Source organism: Triturus cristatus, chromosome 8 (genome assembly GCF_964204655.1).
Source record: "Triturus cristatus chromosome 8, aTriCri1.1, whole genome shotgun sequence".
In the NCBI taxonomy this organism is placed as follows: Eukaryota; Metazoa; Chordata; class Amphibia; order Caudata; family Salamandridae; genus Triturus; species Triturus cristatus.
The window spans coordinates 54,612,152-54,633,620 of NC_140591.1; the positions used below are offsets into that span (position 1 = coordinate 54,612,152).

General features: G+C 37.4%; 2 non-coding genes across 2 annotated transcripts; both read right to left on the reverse strand.

The window, feature by feature from the left end:
- Positions 1–9,241: 9,241 nt before the first annotated feature.
- TRNAF-GAA (transfer RNA phenylalanine (anticodon GAA)) lies at positions 9,242–9,314 on the reverse strand. The gene has a single exon. It is a non-coding gene; the product is annotated as a tRNA-Phe (tRNA).
- A 1,096-nt stretch (positions 9,315–10,410) lies between these two features.
- TRNAF-GAA (transfer RNA phenylalanine (anticodon GAA)) lies at positions 10,411–10,483 on the reverse strand. Its single transcript has one exon. It is a non-coding gene; the product is annotated as a tRNA-Phe (tRNA).
- Positions 10,484–21,469: the final 10,986 nt, after the last annotated feature.

Genomic DNA, 21,469 nt, shown 5'->3' on the forward strand with positions numbered 1-21,469 from the left:
CTGCCAGCAGCTATATTATTCAGCCTCTTTTTTTGAACAATCCCAGAACAGAGATGCAGAACCTGGATTTTCAATCTGAGGTTAGAGCTGTGTTTTAATGTGTCCTGCATTGTTCAGCAGCTAACTGGTGAAATGGGTGAGTAGCGTTTTTGGGATAAATGTTAGGTCGTTTTTCTTTTAAAACTCTAAGTGGACCAGCACTGTATTACACAGACGTATGTCGCCTGAGTAGGTAAGCTATGTCATCTCAATACTGACAACTTTGTTCAAGGAGAAGTGAAAGCTGATGCAGACAAGAGTTTACTTTGAAAAAAGTATAAAATGGGATAAATTCGTCATCAAAGCTGATGGCAAGAGAGGTGGAAGCAAGTTTAGAAGGAGGACAGAAAGACAACTTTTTGTTGAAGTTATCATGTTGTTGATCAGTTGATAAAATATTTTGAGAAATGAAGAAAAAAAAACTAGAGCTGATTTCAAGAAATATTTTGCAAGAATGTAGGATCCCCTCGCACTGTGCTGAAAGTCAGGATTGAATCAGGTACCTTAAGCTCTTCAGTCTAACGATCTCCCAACTGAGATATTTCAGCCAACAAGTCCCTGTGGCCTCCTGATGTATTATTAATAATTGTAGACGATACATACAGAACCTGGTCATTCTATTTTCGTTTATAGTTATGTGTTAAAGTGTCCAGTATCATTCAGCAGGTAACTTGGTCTGATGAGTGAATATCCTTTTTAGGGGACAATGTAGGTAGAATTTTTTTTTCTAAACTCTGAATTGACTTATACTCTGAAACACAGACCTATATGGCCAGGGTGTACAAGCTATGTCATCTGACTACTGACAGTTTTGTATAAGGGGAATTGGAGGCTGATGCAGGCAAAGCTTTACTTTAAAATAAAGCAAGAAGTTTCAAATAAATGAGGCATAGTTGAATACAAGAGAGGTGGAAGCAACTTTGAAAGGAAGACAGAAAGTAAATAATATGTTGAATTGATTGTGTTGTTGATCAGATTGATAAAAGGTTTTGATAAAGAAGAGCGTTGATTTAACTCCAAACAGCTTTTGTGACATGAAAAGCAGAAGTTGAAATTGTGCCAAAACCCAGGATTGAACCAGGGACCTTTAGATCTTCAGTCTAACGCTCTCCCAACTGAGCTATTTCGGCCTGCTGGTAGTTTGGGTCTTCATCCTTTCTTTTCAACTTCCCAAGAAAATAGATGCTCAACCTCATGCTAGAGCTATGTTTTAAGATGTCCTGTATCATTCATCAGTTAACGGGTGCAATAGGTAAATAGCATTTTTCGGATCCAGGTTAGGTAGCTTTTTTTTTTACTCTGAATGGACTAGCACCATATTACACAGAGGTATTTGGCCTGAGTAGGTAAGCTATGTCATCTGAATACTGAAATCTGTGTTCAAGGAGAAGTGGAAGCTGATGCAGACAAGAGTTTACTTTACAAAAAAGCATGAAATAGGAAACATTTGTAGTCGAAGCTGAATGCAAGAGAGGTGGAAGCAAATTTAGAAGGAGGACAGAAAGACAATTCTATGTTGAATTGATCATGTTGTCGATCAGTTGATCAAATATTTTGATAAATAAAGAAAGAAAAACTTGAGCTGATACCAAGAAATATTTTGTGAGAAGCAAGAAACCTCTCAGACTTTTCCGAAACCCAGCATTGAACAAGGGACTTTTAGATTTTCAATCTAACACTCGCCCAACTGAGCTATTTCATCCAGCTGGCCATTTTGGCTTTCTGTTGTATTTTTGATAATTGTTAAAGATAAATGCAGACCCTGGTCATTCTATCTGCATGTGCAGTTATGTGTTAAATTGTCCAATATTATTCAGCAGCTAAATTGGTCTGATGGGTGAATTTCCTTTTTAGGAGCCAAGTTAGTTAGAAGATGTTTGTAAACTATGAATGGACTTATACTCAGACACACAGACCTATATGGTGAGGGTAGGCAAACTAGGTCATCTGACTACTAACAGTTTTGTATAAGGGGAACTCGAGGCTGATGCAGGCAAAGCTTTACTTTCAATTAAAGGAAGAATTGGCAAATAAAGCAGGTAAAGTTGAATACAAGAGAGGTGGAAGCAAGTTTGACAGAAAGACAGAATGTAAAAAATATGTTGAAATGGTTGTCTTATCGATCAGCTTGATAAAAGGTTTTGATCATTATAAACAACGTCAATATGAGTTGACTCCAAATAGCATTTGTGGCATGCAAAGCAGAAGTTCAAAATGTGCCTAAACCCGGGATTGAACCAGGGACCTTTAGATCTTCAGTCTACTGCTCTCCCTACTGAGCTATTTCATCCAGCTGGCAATTTTGGCTTTCTGTTGTATTTTTTATAATTGTTAAAGATAAATGCAGAACCTGGTCACTCTATCTGCATGTGCAGTTATGTGTTAAATTGTCCAGTATTATTCAGTAGCTAAATTGGTCTGATGGGTGAATTTCCTTTTTAGGAGCCAAGTTAGTTAGATGATGTTTGTAAACTATGAATGGACTTATACTCAGAAACACAGACCTATATGGCGAGGGTCGGCAAGCTAGGTCATCTGACTACTAACAGTTTTGTATAAGGGGAACTCGAGGCTGATGCAGGCAAAGCTTTACTTTCAATTAAAGGAAGAATTGGGAAATAAAGGAGGCAAAGTTGAATACAAGAGAGGTGAAAGCAAGTTTGAAAGAAAGACAGAAAGTAAATAATATGTTGAATTAATTGTATTGTCGATTATCTTGATAAAAGGTTTTGATCATTATAAACAAAGTCAATATGAGTTGACTCAAAATAGTCTTTGTGGCATGCAAAGCAGAAGTTCAAAATGTGCCGAAACCCGGGATCTTTAGATCTTCAGTCTAACGCTCTCCCAACTGAGCTATTTCGGCCTGCCAGCAGCTATAGTATTCAGCCTCTTTTTTTGAACAATCCCAGAACAGAGATGCAGAACCTGGATTTTCAATCTGAGGTTAGAGCTGTGTTTTAATGTGTCCTGCATTGTTCAGCAGCTAACTGGTGAAATGGGGAGTAGCGTTTTTGGGATAAATGTTAGGTCGTTTTTCTTTTAAAACTCTGAGTGGACCAGCACTGTATTACACAGACGTATGTCGCCTGAGTAGGTAAGCTATGTCATCTCAATACTGACAACTTTGTTCAAGGAGAAGTGAAAGCTGATGCAGACAAGAGTTTACTTTGAAAAAAGTATGAAATGGGATAAATTCGTCATCAAAGCTGATGGCAAGAGAGGTGGAAGCAAGTTTAGAAGGAGGACAGAAAGACAACTTTTTGTTGAAGTTATCATGTTGTTGATCAGTTGATAAAATATTTTGAGAAATAAAGTAAAAAAAACCAGAGCTGATTTCAAGAAATATTTTGCAAGAATGTAGGATCCCCTCGCACTGTGCTGAAAGTCAGGATTGAATCAGGTACCTTAAGCTCTTCAGTCTAACGATCTCCCAACTGAGATATTTCAGCCAACAAGTCCCTGTGGCCTCCTGATGTATTATTAATAATTGTAGACGATACATACAGAACCTGGTCATTCTATTTTCGTTTATAGTTATGTGTTAAAGTGTCCAGTATCATTCAGCAGGTAACTTGGTCTGATGTGTGAATATCCTTTTTAGGGGACAAGGTAGGTAGAAGTTTTTTTTCTAAACTCTGAATTGACTTATACTCTGAAACACAGACCTATATGGCCAGGGTGTACAAGCTATGTCATCTGACTACTGACAGTTTTGTATAAGGGGAATTGGAGGCTGATGCAGGCAAAGCTTTACTTTAAAATAAAGCAAGAAGTTTCAAATAAATGAGGCATAGTTGAATCCAAGATAGGTGGAAGCAACTTTGAAAGGAAGACAGAAAGTAAATAATATGTTGAATTGATTGTGTTGTTGATCAGATTGATAAAAGGTTTTGATAAAGAAGAGCGTTGATTTAACTCCAAACAGCTTTTGTGACATGAAAAGCAGAAGTTGAAATTGTGCCAAAACCCAGGATTGAACCAGGGACCTTTAGATCTTCAGTCTAACGCTCTCCCAACTGAGCTATTTCGGCCTGCTGGTAGTTTGGGTCTTCATCCTTTCTTTTAAACTTCCCAAGAAAATAGATGCTCAACCTCATGCTAGAGCTATGTTTTAAGATGTCCTGTATCATTCATCAGTTAACGGGTGCAATAGGTAAATAGCATTTTTCGGATCCAGGTTAGGTAGCTTTTTTTTTTACTCTGAATGGACTAGCACCATATTACACAGAGGTATTTGGCCTGAGTAGGTAAGCTATGTCATCTGAATACTGAAATCTGTGTTCAAGGAGAAGTGGAAGCTGATGCAGACAAGAGTTTACTTTACAAAAAAGCATGAAATAGGAAACATTTGTAGTCGAAGCTGAATGCAAGAGAGGTGGAAGCAAATTTAGAAGGAGGACAGAAAGACAATTCTATGTTGAATTGATCATGTTGTCGATCAGTTGATCAAATATTTTGATAAATAAAGAAAGAAAAACTTGAGCTGATACCAAGAAATATTTTGTGAGAAGCAAGAAACCTCTCAGACTTTTCCGAAACCCAGCATTGAACAAGGGACTTTTAGATTTTCAATCTAACACTCGCCCAACTGAGCTATTTCATCCAGCTGGCCATTTTGGCTTTCTGTTGTATTTTTGATAATTGTTAAAGATAAATGCAGACCCTGGTCATTCTATCTGCATGTGCAGTTATGTGTTAAATTGTCCAATATTATTCAGCAGCTAAATTGGTCTGATGGGTGAATTTCCTTTTTAGGAGCCAAGTTAGTTAGAAGATGTTTGTAAACTATGAATGGACTTATACTCAGACACACAGACCTATATGGCGAGGGTAGGCAAACTAGGTCATCTGACTACTAACAGTTTTGTATAAGGGGAACTCGAGGCTGATGCAGGCAAAGCTTTACTTTCAATTAAAGGAAGAATTGGCAAATAAAGCAGGTAAAGTTGAATACAAGAGAGGTGGAAGCAAGTTTGACAGAAAGACAGAATGTAAAAAATATGTTGAAATGGTTGTCTTATCGATCAGCTTGATAAAAGGTTTTGATCATTATAAACAACGTCAATATGAGTTGACTCCAAATAGCATTTGTGGCATGCAAAGCAGAAGTTCAAAATGTGCCTAAACCCGGGATTGAACCAGGGACCTTTAGATCTTCAGTCTACTGCTCTCCCAACTGAGCTATTTCATCCAGCTGGCAATTTTGGCTTTCTGTTGTATTTTTTATAATTGTTAAAGATAAATGCAGAACCTGGTCACTCTATCTGCATGTGCAGTTATGTGTTAAATTGTCCAGTATTATTCAGTAGCTAAATTGGTCTGATGGGTGAATTTCCTTTTTAGGAGCCAAGTTAGTTAGATGATGTTTGTAAACTATGAATGGACTTATACTCAGAAACACAGACCTATATGGCGAGGGTCGGCAAGCTAGGTCATCTGACTACTAACAGTTTTGTATAAGGGGAACTGGAGGCTGATGCAGGCAAAGCTTTACTTTCAATTAAAGGAAGAATTGGGAAATAAAGCAGGTAAAGTTGAATACAAGAGAGGTGGAAGCAAGTTTGACAGAAAGACAGAATGTAAAAAATATGTTGAAATGGTTGTCTTTTCGATCAGCTTGATAAAAGGTTTTGATCATTATAAACAACGTCAATATGAGTTGACTCCAAATAGCATTTGTGGCATGCAAAGCAGAAGTTCAAAATGTGCCTAAACCCGGGATTTAACCAGGGACCTTTAGATCTTCAGTCTACTGTTCTCCCAACTGAGCTATTTCATCCAGCTGGCAATTTTGGCTTTCTGTTGTATTTTTCATAATTGTTAAAGATAAATGCAGAACCTGGTCACTCTATCTGCATGTGCAGTTATGTGTTAAATTGTCCAGTATTATTCAGTAGCTAAATTGGTCTGATGGGTGAATTTCCTTTTTAGGAGCCAAGTTAGTTAGATGATGTTTGTAAACTATGAATGGACTTATACTCAGAAACACAGACCTATATGGCGAGGGTCGGCAAGCTAGGTCATCTGACTACTAACAGTTTTGTATAAGGGGAACTGGAGGCTGATGCAGGCAAAGCTTTACTTTCAATTAAAGGAAGAATTGGGAAATAAAGGAGGCAAAGTTGAATACAAGAGAGGTGGAAGCAAGTTTGAAAGAAAGACAGAAAGTAAATAATATGTTGAATTAATTGTATTGTCGATTATCTTGATAAAAGGTTTTGATCATTTTAAACAAAGTCAATATGAGTTGACTCAAAATAGTCTTTGTGGCATGCAAAGCAGAAGTTCAAAATGTGCCGAAACCCGGGATCTTTAGATCTTCAGTCTAACGCTCTCCCAACTGAGCTATTTCGGCCTGCCAGCAGCTATAGTATTCAGCCTCTTTTTTTGAACAATCCCAGAACAGAGATGCAGAACCTGGATTTTCAATCTGAGGTTAGAGCTGTGTTTTAATGTGTCCTGCATTGTTCAGCAGCTAACTGGTGAAATGGGTGAGTAGCGTTTTTGGGATAAATGTTAGGTCGTTTTTCTTTTAAAACTCTGAGTGGACCAGCACTGTATTACACAGACGTATGTCGCCTGAGTAGGTAAGCTATGTCATCTCAATACTGACAACTTTGTTCAAGGAGAAGTGAAAGCTGATGCAGACAAGAGTTTACTTTGAAAAAAGTATAAAATGGGATAAATTCGTCATCAAAGTTGATGGCAAGAGAGGTGGAAGCAAGTTTAGAAGGAGGACAGAAAGACAACTTTTTGTTGAAGTTATCATGTTGTTGATCAGTTGATAAAATATTTTGAGAAATAAAGAAAAAAAAAATAGAGCTGATTTCAAGAAATATTTTGCAAGAATGTAGGATCCCCTCGCACTGTGCTGAAAGTCAGGATTGAATCAGGTACCTTAAGCTCTTCAGTCTAACGATCTCCCAACTGAGATATTTCAGCCAACAAGTCCCTGTGGCCTCCTGATGTATTATTAATAATTGTAGACGATACATACAGAACCTGGTCATTCTATTTTCGTTTATAGTTATGTGTTAAAGTGTCCAGTATCATTCAGCAGGTAACTTGGTCTGATGAGTGAATATCCTTTTTAGGGGACAAGGTAGGTAGAATTTTTTTTTCTAAACTCTAAATTGACTTATACTCTGAAACACAGACCTATATGGCCAGGGTGTACAAGCTATGTCATCTGACTACTGACAGTTTTGTATAAGGGGAATTGGAGGCTGATGCAGGCAAAGCTTTACTTTAAAATAAAGCAAGAAGTTGCAAATAAATGAGGCATAGTTGAATACAAGAGAGGTGGAAGCAAGTCTGAAAGGAAGACAGAAAGTAAATAATATGTTGAATTGATTGTGTTGTTGATCAGATTGATAAAAGGTTTTGATAAAGAAGAGCGTTGATTTAACTCCAAACAGCTTTTGTGACATGAAAAGCAGAAGTTGAAATTGTGCCGAAACCCGGGATTGAACCAGCGACCTTTAGATTTTCAGTCTAACGCTCTCCCAACTGAGCTATTTCAGCCTGCTGGTAGTTTGGGTCTTCATCCTTTCTTTTAAACTTCCCAAGAAAATAGATGCTCAACCTCATGCTAGAGCTAGGTTTTAAGATGTCCTGTATCATTCATCAGTTAACGGGTGCAATAGGTAAATAGCATTTTTCGGATCCAGGTTAGGTAGCTTTTTTTTTTACTCTGAATGGACTAGCACCATATTACACAGAGGTATTTGGCCTGAGTAGGTAAGCTATGTCATCTGAATACTGAAATCTGTGTTCAAGGAGAAGTGGAAGCTGATGCAGACAAGAGTTTACTTTACAAAAAAGCATGAAATAGGAAACATTTGTAGTCGAAGCTGAATGCAAGAGAGGTGGAAGCAAATTTAGAAGGAGGACAGAAAGACAATTCTATGTTGAATTGATCATGTTGTCGATCAGTTGATCAAATATTTTGATAAATAAAGAAAGAAAAACTTGAGCTGATACCAAGAAATATTTTGTGAGAAGCAAGAAACCTCTCAGACTTTTCCGAAACCCAGCATTGAACAAGGGACTTTTAGATTTTCAATCTAACACTCTCCCGACTGAGCTATTTCATCCAGCTGGCCATTTTGGCTTTCTGTTGTATTTTTGATAATTGTTAAAGATAAATGCAGACCCTGGTCATTCTATCTGCATGTGCAGTTATGTGTTAAATTGTCCAATATTATTCAGCAGCTAAATTGGTCTGATGGGTGAATTTCCTTTTTAGGAGCCAAGTTAGTTAGAAGATGTTTGTAAACTATGAATGGACTTATACTCAGACACACAGACCTATATGGCGAGGGTAGGCAAACTAGGTCATCTGACTACTAACAGTTTTGTATAAGGGGAACTCGAGGCTGATGCAGGCAAAGCTTTACTTTCAATTAAAGGAAGAATTGGCAAATAAAGCAGGTAAAGTTGAATACAAGAGAGGTGGAAGCAAGTTTGACAGAAAGACAGAATGTAAAAAATATGTTGAAATGGTTGTCTTATCGATCAGCTTGATAAAAGGTTTTGATCATTATAAACAACGTCAATATGAGTTGACTCCAAATAGCATTTGTGGCATGCAAAGCAGAAGTTCAAAATGTGCCTAAACCCGGGATTGAACCAGGGACCTTTAGATCTTCAGTCTACTGCTCTCCCAACTGAGCTAATTCATCCAGCTGGCAATTTTGGCTTTCTGTTGTATTTTTTATAATTGTTAAAGAAAAATGCAGAACCTGGTCACTCTATCTGCATGTGCAGTTATGTGTTAAATTGTCCAGTATTATTCAGTAGCTAAATTGGTCTGATGGGTGAATTTCCTTTTTAGGAGCCAAGTTAGTTAGATGATGTTTGTAAACTATGAATGGACTTATACTCAGAAACACAGACCTATATGGCGAGGGTCAGCAAGCTAGGTCATCTGACTACTAACAGTTTTGTATAAGGGGAACTGGAGGCTGATGCAGGCAAAGCTTTACTTTCAATTAAAGGAAGAATTGGGAAATAAAGGAGGCAAAGTTGAATACAAGAGAGGTGGAAGCAAGTTTGAAAGAAAGACAGAAAGTAAATAATATGTTGAATTAATTGTATTGTCGATTATCTTGATAAAAGGTTTTGATCATTATAAACAAAGTCAATATGAGTTGACTCAAAATAGTCTTTGTGGCATGCAAAGCAGAAGTTCAAAATAAGCCGAAACCCGGGATCGAACCAGGGACCTTTAGATCTTCAGTCTAACGCTCTCCCAACTGAGCTATTTCGGCTTGCCAGCAGCTATAGTATTCAGCCTCTTTTTTTTTTAACAATCCCAGAACAGAGATGCAGAACCTGGATTTTCAATCTGAGGTTAGAGCTGTGTTTTAATGTGTCCTGCATTGTTCAGCAGCTAACTGGTGAAATGGGTGAGTAGCGTTTTTGGGATAAATGTTAGGTCGTTTTTCTTTTAAAACTCTCAGTGGACCAGCACTGTATTACACAGACGTATGTCGCCTGAGTAGGTAAGCTATGTCATCTCAATACTGACAACTTTGTTCAAGGAGAAGTGAAAGCTGATGCAGACAAGAGTTTACTTTGAAAAAAGTATAAAATGGGATAAATTCGTCATCAAAGCTGATGGCAAGAGAGGTGGAAGCAAGTTTAGAAGGAGGACAGAAAGACAACTTTTTGTTGAAGTTATCATGTTGTTGATCAGTTGATAAAATATTTTGAGAAATAAAGAAAAAAACTAGAGCTGATTTCAAGAAATATTTTGCAAGAATGTAGAATCCCCTCGCACTGTGCTGAAAGTCAGGATTGAATCAGGTACCTTAAGCTCTTCAGTCTAACGATCTCCCAACTGAGATATTTCAGCCAACAAGTCCCTGTGGCCTCCTGATGTATTATTAATAATTGTAGACGATACATACAGAACCTGGTCATTCTATTTTCGTTTATAGTTATGTGTTAAAGTGTCCAGTATCATTCAGCAGGTAACTTGGTCTGATGAGTGAATATCCTTTTTAGGGGACAATGTAGGTAGAATTTTTTTTTCTAAACTCTGAATTGACTTATACTCTGAAACACAGACCTATATGGCCAGGGTGTACAAGCTATGTCATCTGACTACTGACAGTTTTGTATAAGGGGAATTGGAGGCTGATGCAGGCAAAGCTTTACTTTAAAATAAAGCAAGAAGTTTCAAATAAATGAGGCATAGTTGAATACAAGAGAGGTGGAAGCAAGTTTGAAAAGAAGACAGAAAGTAAATAATATGTTGAATTGATTGTGTTGTTGATCAGATTGATAAAAGGTTTTGATAAAGAAGAGCGTTGATTTAACTCCAAACAGCTTTTGTGACATGAAAAGCAGAAGTTGAAATTGTGCCGAAACCCGGGATTGAACCAGGGACCTTTAGATCTTCAGTCTAACGCTCTCCCAACTGAGCTATTTCGGCCTGCTGGTAGTTTGGGTCTTCATCCTTTCTTTTAAACTTCCCAAGAAAATAGATGCTCAACCTCATGCTAGAGCTATGTTTTAAGATGTCCTGTATCATTCATCAGTTAACGGGTGCAATAGGTAAATAGCATTTTTCGGATCCAGGTTAGGTAGCTTTTTTTTTTACTCTGAATGGACTAGCACCATATTACACAGAGGTATTTGGCCTGAGTAGGTAAGCTATGTCATCTGAATACTGAAATCTGTGTTCAAGGAGAAGTGGAAGCTGATGCAGACAAGAGTTTACTTTACAAAAAAGCATGAAATAGGAAACATTTGTAGTCGAAGCTGAATGCAAGAGAGGTGGAAGCAAATTTAGAAGGAGGAGAGAAAGACAATTCTATGTTGAATTGATCATGTTGTCGATTAGTTGATCAAATATTTTGATAAATAAAGAAAGAAAAACTTGAGCTGATACCAAGAAATATTTTGTGAGAAGCAAGAAACCTCTCAGACTTTTCCGAAACCCAGCATTGAACAAGGGACTTTTAGATTTTCAATCTAACACTCTCCCAACTGAGCTATTTCATCCAGCTGGCCATTTTGGCTTTCTGTTGTATTTTTGATAATTGTTAAAGATAAATGCAGACCCTGGTCATTCTATCTGCATGTGCAGTTATGTGTTAAATTGTCCAATATTATTCAGCAGCTAAATTGGTCTGATGGGTGAATTTCCTTTTTAGGAGCCAAGTTAGTTAGAAGATGTTTGTAAACTATGAATGGACTTATACTCAGAGACACAGACCTATATGGCGAGGGTAGGCAAACTAGGTCATCTGACTACTAACAGTTTTGTATAAGGGGAACTCGAGGCTGATGCAGGCAAAGCTTTACTTTCAATTAAAGGAAGAATTGGCAAATAAAGCAGGTAAAGTTGAATACAAGAGAGGTGGAAGCAAGTTTGACAGAAAGACAGAATGTAAAAAATATGTTGAAATGGTTGTCTTATCGATCAGCTTGATAAAAGGTTTTGATCATTATAAACAACGTCAATATGAGTTGACTCCAAATAGCATTTGTGGCATGCAAAGCAGAAGTTCAAAATGTGCCTAAACCCGGGATTGAACCAGGGACCTTTAGATCTTCAGTCTACTGCTCTCCCAACTGAGCTATTTCATCCAGCTGGCAATTTTGGCTTTCTGTTGTATTTTTTATAATTGTTAAAGATAAATGCAGAACCTGGTCACTCTATCTGCATGTGCAGTTATGTGTTAAATTGTCCAGTATTATTCAGTAGCTAAATTGGTCTGATGGGTGAATTTCCTTTTTAGGAGCCAAGTTAGTTAGATGATGTTTGTAAACTATGAATGGACTTATACTCAGAAACACAGACCTATATGGCGAGGGTCGGCAAGCTAGGTCATCTGACTACTAACAGTTTTGTATAAGGGGAACTCGAGGCTGATGCAGGCAAAGCTTTACTTTCAATTAAAGGAAGAATTGGGAAATAAAGGAGGCAAAGTTGAATACAAGAGAGGTGGAAGCAAGTTTGAAAGAAAGACAGAAAGTAAATAATATGTTGAATTAATTGTATTGTCGATTATCTTGATAAAAGGTTTTGATCATTATAAACAAAGTCAATATGAGTTGACTCAAAATAGTCTTTGTGGCATGCAAAGCAGAAGTTCAAAATGTGCCGAAACCCGGGATCTTTAGATCTTCAGTCTAACGCTCTCCCAACTGAGCTATTTCGGCCTGCCAGCAGCTATAGTATTCAGCCTCTTTTTTTGAACAATCCCAGAACAGAGATGCAGAACCTGGATTTTCAATCTGAGGTTAGAGCTGTGTTTTAATGTGTCCTGCATTGTTCAGCAGCTAACTGGTGAAATGGGTGAGTAGCGTTTTTGGGATAAATGTTAGGTCGTTTTTCTTTTAAAACTCTGAGTGGACCAGCACTGTATTACACAGACGTATGTCGCCTGAGTAGGTAAGCTATGTCATCTCAATACTGACAACTTTGTTCAAGGAGAAGTGAAAGCTGATGCAGACAAGAGTTTACTTTGAAAAAAGTATGAAATGGGATAAATTCGTCATCAAAGCTGATGGCAAGAGAGGTGGAAGCAAGTTTAGAAGGAGGACAGAAAGACAACTTTTTGTTGAAGTTATCATGTTGTTGATCAGTTGATAAAATATTTTGAGAAATAAAGTAGAAAAAAACAGAGCTGATTTCAAGAAATATTTTGCAAGAATGTAGGATCCCCTCGCACTGTGCTGAAAGTCAGGATTGAATCAGGTACCTTAAGCTCTTCAGTCTAACGATCTCCCAACTGAGATATTTCAGCCAACAAGTCCCTGTGGCCTCCTGATGTATTATTAATAATTGTAGACGATACATACAGAACCTGGTCATTCTATTTTCGTTTATAGTTATGTTTTAAAGTGTCCAGTATCATTCAGCAGGTAACTTGGTCTGATGTGTGAATATCCTTTTTAGGGGACAAGGTAGGTAGAATTTTTTTTCTAAACTCTGAATTGACTTATACTCTGAAACACAGACCTATATGGCCAGGGTGTACACGCTATGTCATCTGACTACTGACAGTTTTGTATAAGGGGAATTGGAGGCTGATGCAGGCAAAGCTTTACTTTAAAATAAAGCAAGAAGTTGCAAATAAATGAGGCATAGTTGAATACAAGAGAGGTGGAAGCAAGTTTGAAAGGAAGACAGAAAGTAAATAATATGTTGAATTGATTGTGTTGTTGATCAGATTGATGAAAGGTTTTGATAAAGAAGAGCTTTGATTTAACTCCAAACAGCTTTTGTGACATGAAAAGCAGAAGTTGAAATTGTGCCAAAACCCGGGATTGAACCAGGGACCTTTAGATCTTCACTCTAACGCTCTCCCAACTGAGCTATTTCAGCCTGCTGGTAGTTTGGGTCTTCATCCTTTCTTTTAAACTTCCCAAGAAAATAGATGCTCATCCTCATGCTAGAGCTATGTTTTAAGATGTCCTGTATCATTCATCAGTTAACGGGTGCAATAGGTAAATAGCATTTTTCGGATCCAGGTTAGGTAGCTTTTTTTTTTACTCTGAATGGACTAGCACCATATTACACAGAGGTATTTGGCCTGAGTAGGTAAGCTATGTCATCTGAATACTGAAATCTGTGTTCAAGGAGAAGTGGAAGCTGATGCAGACAAGAGTTTACTTTACAAAAAAGCATAAAATAGGAAACATTTGTAGTCGAAGCTGAATGCAAGAGAGGTGGAAGCAAATTTAGTAGGAGGACAGAAAGACAATTCTATGTTGAATTGATCATGTTGTCGATCAGTTGATCAAATATTTTGATAAATAAAGAAAGAAAAACTTGAGCTGATACCAAGAAATACTTTGTGAGAAGCAAGAAACCTCTCAGACTTTTCCGAAACCCAGCATTGAACAAGGGACTTTTAGATTTTCAATCTAACACTCTCCCGACTGAGCTATTTAATCCAGCTGGCCATTTTGGCTTTCTGTTGTATTTTTGATAATTGTTAAAGATAAATGCAGACCCTGGTCATTCTATCTGCATGTGCAGTTATGTGTTAAATTGTCCAATATTATTCAGCAGCTAAATTGGTCTGATGGGTGAATTTCCTTTTTAGGAGCCAAGTTAGTTAGAAGATGTTTGTAAACTATGAATGGACTTATACTCAGACACACAGACCTATATGGCGAGGGTAGGCAAACTAGGTCATCTGACTACTAACAGTTTTGTATAAGGGGAACTCGAGGCTGATGCAGGCAAAGCTTTACTTTCAATTAAAGGAAGAATTGGCAAATAAAGCAGGTAAAGTTGAATACAAGAGAGGTGGAAGCAAGTTTGACAGAAAGACAGAATGTAAAAAATATGTTGAAATGGTTGTCTTATCGATCAGCTTGATAAAAGGTTTTGATCATTATAAACAACGTCAATATAAGTTGACTCCAAATAGCATTTGTGGCATGCAAAGCAGAAGTTCAAAATGTGCCTAAACCCGGGATTGAACCAGGGACCTTTAGATCTTCAGTCTACTGCTCTCCCAACTGAGCTATTTCATCCAGCTGGCAATTTTGGCTTTCTGTTGTATTTTTTATAATTGTTAAAGATAAATGCAGAACCTGGTCACTCTATCTGCATGTGCAGTTATGTGTTAAATTGTCCAGTATTATTCAGTAGCTAAATTGGTCTGATGGGTGAATTTCCTTTTTAGGAGCCAAGTTAGTTAGATGATGTTTGTAAACTATGAATGGACTTATACTCAGAAACACAGACCTATATGGCGAGGGTCGGCAAGCTAGGTCATCTGACTACTAACAGTTTTGTATAAGGGGAACTCGAGGCTGATGCAGGCAAAGCTTTACTTTCAATTAAAGGAAGAATTGGGAAATAAAGGAGGCAAAGTTGAATACAAGAGAGGTGGAAGCAAGTTTGAAAGAAAGACAGAAAGTAAATAATATGTTGAATTAATTGTTTTGTCGATTATCTTGATAAAAGGTTTTGATCATTATAAACAAAGTCAATATGAGTTGACTCAAAATAGTCTTTGTGGCATGCAAAGCAGAAGTTCAAAATGTGCCGAAACCCGGGATCGAACCAGGGACCTTTAAATCTTCAGTCTAACACTCTCCCAACTGAGCTATTTCGGCCTGCCAGCAGCTATAGTATTCAGCCTCTTTTTTTGAACAATCCCAGAACAGAGATGCAGAACCTGGATTTTCAATCTGAGGTTAGAGCTGTGTTTTAATGTGTCCTGCATTGTTCAGCAGCTAACTGGTGAAATGGGTGAGTAGCGTTTTTGGGATAAATGTTAGGTCGTTTTTCTTTTAAAACTCTAAGTGGACCAGCACTGTATTACACAGACGTATGTCGCCTGAGTAGGTAAGCTATGTCATCTCAATACTGACAACTTTGTTCAAGGAGAAGTGAAAGCTGATGCAGACAAGAGTTTACTTTGAAAAAAGTATAAAATGGGATAAATTCGTCATCAAAGCTGATGGCAAGAGAGGTGGAAGCAAGTTTAGAAGGAGGACAGAAAGACAACTTTTTGTTGAAGTTATCATGTTGTTGATCAGTTGATAAAATATTTTGAGAAATAAAGAAAAAAAAACTAGAGCTGATTTCAAGAAATATTTTGCAAGAATGTAGGATCCCCTCGCACTGTGCTGAAAGTCAGGATTGAATCAGGTACCTTAAGCTCTTCAGTCTAACGATCTCCCAACTGAGATATTTCAGCCAACAAGTCCCTGTGGCCTCCTGATGTATTATTAATAATTGTAGACGATACATACAGAACCTGGTCATTCTATTTTCGTTTATAGTTATGTGTTAAAGTGTCCAGTATCATTCAGCAGGTAACTTGGTCTGATGAGTGAATATCCTTTTTAGGGGACAATGTAGGTAGAATTTTTTTTTCTAAACTCTGAATTGACTTATACTCTGAAACACAGACCTATATGGCCAGGGAGTACAAGCTATGTCATCTGACTACTGACAGTTTTGTATAAGGGGAATTGGAGGCTGATGCAGGCAAAGCTTTACTTTAAAATAAAGCAAGAAGTTTCAAATAAATGAGGCATAGTTGAATACAAGAGAGGTGGAAGCAACTTTGAAAGGAAGACAGAAAGTAAATAATATGTTGAATTGATTGTGTTGTTGATCAGATTGATAAAAGGTTTTGATAAAGAAGAGCGTTGATTTAACTCCAAACAGCTTTTGTGACATGAAAAGCAGAAGTTGAAATTGTGCCAAAACCCAGGATTGAACCAGGGACCTTTAGATCTTCAGTCTAACGCTCTCCCAACTGAGCTATTTCGGCCTGCTGGTAGTTTGGGTCTTCATCCTTTCTTTTAAACTTCCCAAGAAAATAGATGCTCAACCTCATGCTAGAGCTATGTTTTAAGATGTCCTGTATCATTCATCAGTTAACGGGTGCAATAGGTAAATAGCATTTTTCGGATCCAGGTTAGGTAGCTTTTTTTTCCTCTGAATGGACTAGCACCATATTACACAGAGGTATTTGGCCTGAGTAGGTAAGCTATGTCATCTGAATACTGAAATCTGTGTTCAAGGAGAAGTGGAAGCTGATGCAGACAAGAGTTTACTTTACAAAAAAGCATGAAATAGGAAACATTTGTAGTCTAAGCTGAATGCAAGAGAGGTGGAAGCAAATTTAGAAGGAGGACAGAAAGACAATTCTATGTTGAATTGATCATGTTGTCGATCAGTTGATCAAATATTTTGATAAATAAAGAAAGAAAAACTTGAGCTGATACCAAGAAATATTTTGTGAGAAGCAAGAAACCTCTCAGACTTTTCCGAAACCCAGCATTGAACAAGGGACTTTTAGATTTTCAATCTAACACTCACCCAACTGAGCTATTTCATCCAGCTGGCCATTTTGGCTTTCTGTTGTATTTTTGATAATTGTTAAAGATAAATGCAGACCCTGGTCATTCTATCTGCATGTGCAGTTATGTGTTAAATTGTCCAATATTATTCAGCAGCTAAATTGGTCTGATGGGTGAATTTCCTTTTTAGGAGCCAAGTTAGTTAGAAGATGTTTGTAAACTATGAATGGACTTATACTCAGACACACAGACCTATATGGCGAGGGTAGGCAAACTAGGTCATCTGACTACTAACAGTTTTGTATAAGGGGAACTCGAGGCTGATGCAGGCAAAGCTTTACTTTCAATTAAAGGAAGAATTGGCAAATAAAGCAGGTAAAGTTAAATACAAGAGAGGTGGAAGCAAGTTTGACAGAAAGACAGAATGTAAAAAATATGTTGAAATGGTTGTCTTATCGATCAGCTTGATAAAAGGTTTTGATCATTATAAACAACGTCAATATGAGTTGACTCCAAATAGCATTTGTGGCATGCAAAGCAGAAGTTCAAAATGTGCCTAAACCCGGGATTGAACCAGGGACCTTTAGATCTTCAGTCTACTGCTCTCCCAACTGAGCTATTTCATCCAGCTGGCAATTTTGGCTTTCTGTTTTATTTTTTATAATTGTTAAAGATAAATGCAGAACCTGGTCACTCTATCTGCATGTGCAGTTATGTGTTAAATTGTCCAGTATTATTCAGTAGCTAAATTGGTCTGATGGGTGAATTTCCTTTTTAGGAGCCAAGTTAGTTAGATGATGTTTGTAAACTATGAATGGACTTATACTCAGAAACACAGACCTATATGGCGAGGGTCGGCAAGCTAGGTCATCTGACTACTAACAGTTTTGTATAAGGGGAACTCGAGGCTGATGCAGGCAAAGCTTTACTTTCAATTAAAGGAAGAATTGGGAAATAAAGGAGGCAAAGTTGAATACAAGAGAGGTGAAAGCAAGTTTGAAAGAAAGACAGAAAGTAAATAATATGTTGAATTAATTGTATTGTCGATTATCTTGATAAAAGGTTTTGATCATTATAAACAAAGTCAATATGAGTTGACTCAAAATAGTCTTTGTGGCATGCAAAGCAGAAGTTCAAAATGTGCCGAAACCCGGGATCTTTAGATCTTCAGTCTAACGCTCTCCCAACTGAGCTATTTCGGCCTGCCAGCAGCTATAGTATTCAGCCTCTTTTTTTGAACAATCCCAGAACAGAGATGCAGAACCTGGATTTTCAATCTGAGGTTAGAGCTGTGTTTTAATGTGTCCTGCATTGTTCAGCAGCTAACTGGTGAAATGGGTGAGTAGCGTTTTTGGGATAAATGTTAGGTCGTTTTTCTTTTAAAACTCTGAGTGGACCAGCACTGTATTACACAGACGTATGTCGCCTGAGTAGGTAAGCTATGTCATCTCAATACTGACAACTTTGTTCAAGGAGAAGTGAAAGCTGATGCAGACAAGAGTTTACTTTGAAAAAAGTATGAAATGGGATAAATTTGTCATCAAAGCTGATGGCAAGAGAGGTGGAAGCAAGTTTAGAAGGAGGACAGAAAGACAACTTTTTGTTGAAGTTATCATGTTGTTGATCAGTTGATAAAATATTTTGAGAAATAAAGTAGAAAAAAACAGAGCTGATTTCAAGAAATATTTTGCAAGAATGTAGGATCCCCTCGCACTGTGCTGAAAGTCAGGATTGAATCAGGTACCTTAAGCTCTTCAGTCTAACGATCTCCCAACTGAGATATTTCAGCCAACAAGTCCCTGTGGCCTCCTGATGTATTATTAATAATTGTAGACGATACATACAGAACCTGGTCATTCTATTTTCGTTTATAGTTATGTGTTAAAGTGTCCAGTATCATTCAGCAGGTAACTTGGTCTGATGTGTGAATATCCTTTTTAGGGGACAAGGTAGGTAGAATTTTTTTTCTAAACTCTGAATTGACTTATACTCTGAAACACAGACCTATATGGCCAGGGTGTACAAGCTATGTCATCTGACTACTGACAGTTTTGTATAAGGGGAATTGGAGGCTGATGCAGGCAAAGCTTTACTTTAAAATAAAGCAAGAAGTTGCAAATAAATGAGGCATAGTTGAATACAAGAGAGGTGGAAGCAAGTTTGAAAGGAAGACAGAAAGTAAATATTATGTTGAATTGATTGTGTTGTTGATCAGATTGATGAAAGGTTTTGATAAAGAAGAGCTTTGATTTAACTCCAAACAGCTTTTGTGACATGAAAAGCAGAAGTTGAAATCGTGCCGAAACCCGGGATTGAACCAGGGACCTTTAGATCTTCACTCTAACGCTCTCCCAACTGAGCTATTTCAGCCTGCTGGTAGCTTGGGTCTTCATCCTTTCTTTTAAACTTCCCAAGAAAATAGATGCTCATCCTCATGCTAGAGCTATGTTTTAAGATGTCCTGTATCATTCATCAGTTAACGGGTGCAATAGGTAAATAGCATTTTTCGGATCCAGGTTAGGTAGCTTTTTTTTTTACTCTGAATGGACTAGCACCATATTACACAGAGGTATTTGGCCTGAGTAGGTAAGCTATGTCATCTGAATACTGAAATCTGTGTTCAAGGAGAAGTGGAAGCTGATGCAGACAAGAGTTTACTTTACAAAAAAGCATAAAATAGGAAACATTTGTAGTCGAAGCTGAATGCAAGAGAGGTGGAAGCAAATTTAGTAGGAGGACAGAAAGACAATTCTATGTTGAATTGATCATGTTGTCGATCAGTTGATCAAATATTTTGATAAATAAAGAAAGAAAAACTTGAGCTGATACCAAGAAATACTTTGTGAGAAGCAAGAAACCTCTCAGACTTTTCCGAAACCCAGCATTGAACAAGGGACTTTTAGATTTTCAATCTAACACTCTCCCGACTGAGCTATTTAATCCAGCTGGCCATTTTGGCTTTCTGTTGTATTTTTGATAATTGTTAAAGATAAATGCAGACCCTGGTCATTCTATCTGCATGTGCAGTTATGTGTTAAATTGTCCAATATTATTCAGCAGCTAAATTGGTCTGATGGGTGAATTTCCTTTTTAGGAGCCAAGTTAGTTAGAAGATGTTTGTAAACTATGAATGGACTTATACTCAGACACACAGACCTATATGGCGAGGGTAGGCAAACTAGGTCATCTGACTACTAACAGTTTTGTATAAGGGGAACTCGAGGCTGATGCAGGCAAAGCTTTACTTTCAATTAAAGGAAGAATTGGCAAATAAAGCAGGTAAAGTTGAATACAAGAGAGGTGGAAGCAAGTTTGACAGAAAGACAGAATGTAAAAAATATGTTGAAATGGTTGTCTTATCGATCAGCTTGATAAAAGGTTTTGATCATTATAAACAACGTCAATATGAGTTGACTCCAAATAGCATTTGTGGCATGCAAAGCAGAAGTTCAAAATGTGCCTAAACCCGGGATTGAACCAGGGACCTTTAGATCTTCAGTCTACTGCTCTCCCAACTGAGCTATTTCATCCAGCTGTCATTTTTGGCTTTCTGTTGTATTTTTTATAATTGTTAAAGATAAATGCAGAACCTGGTCACTCTATCTGCATGTGCAGTTATGTGTTAAATTGTCCAGTATTATTCAGTAGCTAAATTGGTCTGATGGGTGAATTTCCTTTTTAGGAGCCAAGTTAGTTAGATGATGTTTGTAAACTATGAATGGACTTATACTCAGAAACACAGACCTATATGGCGAGGGTCGGCAAGCTAGGTCATCTGACTACTAACAGTTTTGTATAAGGGGAACTGGAGGCTGATGCAGGCAAAGCTTTACTTTCAATTAAAGGAAGAATTGGGAAATAAAGCAGGTAAAGTTGAATACAAGAGAGGTGGAAGCAAGTTTGACAGAAAGACAGAATGTAAAAAATATGTTGAAATGGTTGTCTTTTCGATCAGCTTGATAAAAGGTTTTGATCATTATAAACAACGTCAATATGAGTTGACTCCAAATAGCATTTGTGGCATGCAAAGCAGAAGTTCAAAATGTGCCTAAACCCGGGATTGAACCAGGGACCTTTAGATCTTCAGTCTACTGTTCTCCCAACTGAGCTATTTCATCCAGCTGGCAATTTTGGCTTTCTGTTGTATTTTTTATAATTGTTAAAGATAAATGCAGAACCTGGTCACTCTATCTGCATGTGCAGTTATGTGTTAAATTGTCCAGTATTATTCAGTAGCTAAATTGGTCTGATGGGTGAATTTCCTTTTTAGGAGCCAAGTTAGTTAGATGATGTTTGTAAACTATGAATGGACTTATACTCAGAAACACAGACCTATATGGCGAGGGTCGGCAAGCTAGGTCATCTGACTACTAACAGTTTTGTATAAGGGGAACTGGAGGCTGATGCAGGCAAAGCTTTACTTTCAATTAAAGGAAGAATTGGGAAATAAAGGAGGCAAAGTTGAATACAAGAGAGGTGGAAGCAAGTTTGAAAGAAAGACAGAAAGTAAATAATATGTTGAATTAATTGTATTGTCGATTATCTTGATAAAAGGTTTTGATCATTTTAAACAAAGTCAATATGAGTTGACTCAAAATAGTCTTTGTGGCATGCAAAGCAGAAGTTCAAAATG